Source organism: Pavona decussata, unplaced genomic scaffold (genome assembly GCF_977016875.1).
Source record: "Pavona decussata unplaced genomic scaffold, jaPavDecu1.1 SCAFFOLD_241, whole genome shotgun sequence".
Lineage (NCBI taxonomy): Eukaryota > Metazoa > Cnidaria > Anthozoa > Scleractinia > Agariciidae > Pavona > Pavona decussata.
In genome coordinates, this window is record NW_028145646.1 from 482895 (window position 1) to 487500 (window position 4606).

The 4606-nt window shown below is 42.0% G+C and overlaps 1 pseudogene; it reads left to right on the forward strand.

Moving 5' to 3' along the window:
- The first annotated feature begins 2846 nt into the window (after positions 1-2846).
- Positions 2847-4606, forward strand: part of LOC146457548 (uncharacterized) — a 2882-nt pseudogene continuing 1122 nt past the window's right edge.

Sequence of the window (4606 nt, forward strand, 5' to 3'; positions counted from 1 at the left end):
AAAATAGAAATCGTACCAGCTATTCACGAGTTGTTAAACCTGAACATCTACAGCCTGTTTTCCTTTTATTCTAATTTCTTGTTAAATTCTTTTCTTCTCGAGTTAGAAGGCTAGCAAAACGCATTTAGACGGTTATCGTATGGGTTTTTCTGAAAGCAGAGCGAGACGAAAGAAAAAAAGATCCATATTTCACCTTTTCCACCGAATTTATACGATTCATGTATCTCTACATGTGTAACCGAAAATGGAATTAACTTCATCTACCACAAATTTTAAACTTTTGTTCTTTGCATGAGTCAACCAACAAAGTAGCATAATTGGCCAGGTTACTATTCCAACACCCGTGTAGTCAGTTGAACACATCACTCAGTAATTTGTTGAAATATTATCGCCAATCGTCTCATTACTTGGTTGGAGTTCCGTATGAATTAAAGTAAAAACTTTTTTTAAGATCTGAATTGACGAAGTTAATTTCAAGCGAATTATTGCCATGTTTAGTCAAAACAAAGACTAACATTACAAATGTATAAAAATCGCGCCAGTGCGGAAACATCTTCGGCTATCCCTGCCATGCTCTTTCTTCTTAGGCAACTTTCCAGAAATTTTACATCTCACTAAGTTTTAAACAAAGTACTCTATTTCCTTTCTGGACATGAAAACTGCTCTTTGATAGGAAAAAGTTAGAAGCAAAACCTCCTCTACTCATTTTTCGAAGCAAGCGATTTATTGGTGGCTGGCTTTCCAGCTTGGTAATTTTATTTATCAAATTGACATTTCATCATTCGCTTTGCTGATTTGGCAAACAAGGTGTCTTTTTCACTAGCCAATTTTATCCTTCGCATCAGAGCGGACACCAGGATCCCAGGAGATTAGACAGCCTTCTTAAGGGTTGGGTAGAACAGAGAGGAACTTTTCCTTTACCCGGCCGAGAAGCTTTCCACAATTGGAACTGACCATTGAGAAGTCGTATCCGACTGAACATGAGACAGTAGTCTTTATCAATGGCAGAACTGACGCGGCAGATCTATCACCCTGCGCGCACGAAGAAGCCGACACGAGGCTCCTACCACTTGCTGCAGATGCTGCAAGGCGTGGAAACACTAAAGTCATGGTGCGCACTGTCAATACGGTTGCTATAGTCATCGCAGTTGCAAAATATCCAATACATTTCCTTATCCGAGCCATGGATTGAGTTTGGCAAGCACCTGAAATATTTTCCAGCACACGACATATCCCGTAGTGTTGGCGAAGAAACATCACAAGCTCTCCTCACATTTCACGCCTGCATAGACTGTGATCAAACATCGTCTTTTTCCCACTATGGCAAAAAGACAGCATGAGGAGTGTGGGGTGCAGTCGATGATGTGACAGCAGCTTTTCAAGCTCTTAGTAATGCTCCAACGGTGAATGCTGTGGATAAAGTGATGCCTATTCTTGAACGATACGTCACCATCATGTATGATTGTACCAGCACTTGCATGAAAGTAAATGATGCGCGGAGGGACCTATTCACACGTGCACGTAAAGGGAGAGACATTGAAGCCATTCCCCCCACCTTAGATGCCTTACGTCAACATGTAAAGAGGCCCACATACAAGGCCGGGCACTGCTGGGGCAATTCCTTGGTGCCATCTCCTCTGTTTCCGTGTCCAAGTGAATGGGGCTGGGTGAAAGTCGCTAATGATATTTGGGCGCCCTTGTTGATGACAATTCCCCAGGCATCTCAGAGCTGTCAGGAGCTACTGAAAGGTGGTTTCAAGAGTGAAAGAGGTTGTGCAAGGGGATGGAGAAGCATTAAGGCCGAACTACCGTGTACAGCACTGCGCAATTGTGCTAGACTGTGCGACCGAGAATGAACAACAGAATGCCGGATGCAAGTGAACAAATCTACGTATTGCTTGCATTATTAACAACATTCCTATGAATTTGTGTTAAGCTTTCTTAAGTTCGCTTGACCTTTTTAGGGCTTGATTTTTAAAAATTTTACTGTTTTGTAGTTTCTATGTATGAACTTGACGAAATAATTGACCCAGGATAAGATTATTATGTCCAAAGTTAAAAATTATAAGCCTATTTATCCACGTGGTTGGTCATGTAATCACACGAGAAGGCCAATAATGTCTCAGAATGCAAATTCGTAATTCATTTTTCGGTTCAACTAGTTAATGCTTTTACGAAACATTGTCTCACTTTGCGGCTGAAAATAAATAAGTCACCCAGTCTTGTTTCCATGTTAGAAGTCAAACCCATTATAGTTACAATTATGGGATGGATCCCAACTGGGTCCATAGCATTTTCGTAGTTTCTATGTATGAACTTGACCAAATAACTAACATGCAAATTGAGAGAGTCAGGGTAAGATTACGATGTCCAGTGCTTGGTGTTAAAACGCATATTTGGTCACGTGGTTGGCCACGTGATCACACAAGAAGGCCAATAATGTCACAGAATGCATTTTGTAATTATTTTTTTTTGGTTTAACTCGTTAACTTCTTCCGATACATTGTCTCACTTTGCTGGAAATAAATAATTCACCCAGCCTCGTTTCCATGTGAGAAGTGTAGTGGGCCACCTTTAATCTGTTATAATTACAATTATGGGATAGATCCTCGGTGGGTCCATAGCTGATATTGTTCATTAGGTAATTCTCTATCATTGTGCAAAATTTGGTGCTCTTACCATAAATCCCACAATTCTTGCACCAATCTGCCGGACTAAAGGAACTAGAACAGCTAGAATGTTGGTTGGAAGATGACACAATTTCTACTTTTGAAGATGGAAAGTATGATAAAGAGATCAGACAAGTGATCTTGGAACTCCTTGCCATGAATGTGGCTATGAACAAAGTGAATGATGTGATACCAACTGTCTTCAAGAAGTTGGCAGAGAAGAACATATCAAGGCTCCCCAGCAAGGCCGTGCATTCCCGCCTTTTAGTAGAAGTTAAACACATCGCTGATGTACAACTGGGACGAGCAATGCTGGAGGAAGCAGACCAATCACATGTCGTTGGAAACACTCTCCATGGAGATGGCGCAACAAAGTACCATCACCACTACCAGGATTTTGAAATCACAACACCTTCATCTAGAACGTATGCAATGGGCCTACTTGAGCTTGGAAAATCCGACACCGAAGCAATCATGGATGCCTTTAAGCACAAAGTATCTGAGATTTCACATGCTTTAACTGACAAGGACAACAATGAAAGCCTTGAGGATAAAGTTGGAGAACTAGTTTCGTCCATTAAGAGCACTATGTCTGTTCAGGGACCAACAAATGCTACTTTTAATGAGCAACTAGAGGAATTACAGAAAGACTTTCTACCACAAGTAGTAGACAAATGGGAAGAGCGCAGTGAAGATGTTCGAGAATACCTTCAGGAGATGGGCAACTTTTACTGTAAGCTGCACCTTCTTGTCAACATGGGGAAGGAAGCAAACAAAGCCCTTTAGACATTTGAACATGCTGCAACAGAAGGAAGGAGTCCACTAGCACTCTATTCCGCAAGCGAGTCAGGGTCATGCCGACTAACCAGAACAGCATGCGAAGCATTCCACCCAAGAGGTAGCCAGACTGCAGGAGTGTCCGAGTATTTCAATGTTCACCTTACTGACAGTGGTTTAGATAACAAACTTGTTGACTTCATTGAGAACCGCTTTAACATCATTTTTTTATAAGTCTGCCGCTGTACTTTACCACAGAAGCCACATTCAGGATTTTTTATTCAAGTGGCCCTCACCAAATTGACTTCTCCAGTTTGTCTACCGAGACATTGTGGAACCAATCTACTAGGCAGGGGTAAGAACACTGGGTATGCTGGACAAAATTGTCACAGGTCCCTTTTTTAGACTGACAGAAAGAACCACGTCAGTGCTAGAGCTGAACCCTCATCTGAAGCGGAGGCAAGAATGTTTTGAGAAGTGGAGCAAGGATGCCTCCCTGCTTCTTGACAGAGAGATTCTTTTTGAGGAAGACACGGTAGCCATCCACAAAGATGACATGTATAAACGCCTTTTTGCAGAGCAAAGTGAGCAGCTTGACACACTGACTCAAGAAGCACTGGAGCTTGTGTTTAACTCGTGGCTCATTTTATTGGAACGGCAAGCACAAGATCAGCTTCCAGGTGGAAAGTATGGCTCTCCATCTCCAGACTTAATAACACAGGCGAAAAATGTACCAGCAACCAACATGGCATCTGAAAGAGATTTTGGGGTGTTCGATTTACTGTTGCACTTAAAACCAGCAGCAAGACTGATCTCCCACGAAACACTTCTGATGTGGACAAACAACAAGACCACCTCCTGCCTGAATTCCATCTCTCCTGAAGACAAAGAGAAATTAATGACCGATGCAAGGACAAACACTGGTGCAATAATGGCAACATACAAAGAAAGGAAAGTGAAAATATTTCAGCAGCGAAAAGGGAAATTGATTGAAAAGCAGAGAGCAAAGGTGGAGGCTGGAAGGAAAATGAGAGAACAAAGAATTTATCTTGTCAATGGTGTTGCAGAGTTAGCGGGTCCTTGGAAATCTGCAAAGGCAATTAAAGAAGGCCTGAACAAGCTTGCTACAGACAAGGAGAAGCAGAAGGCCTTGGTAACGC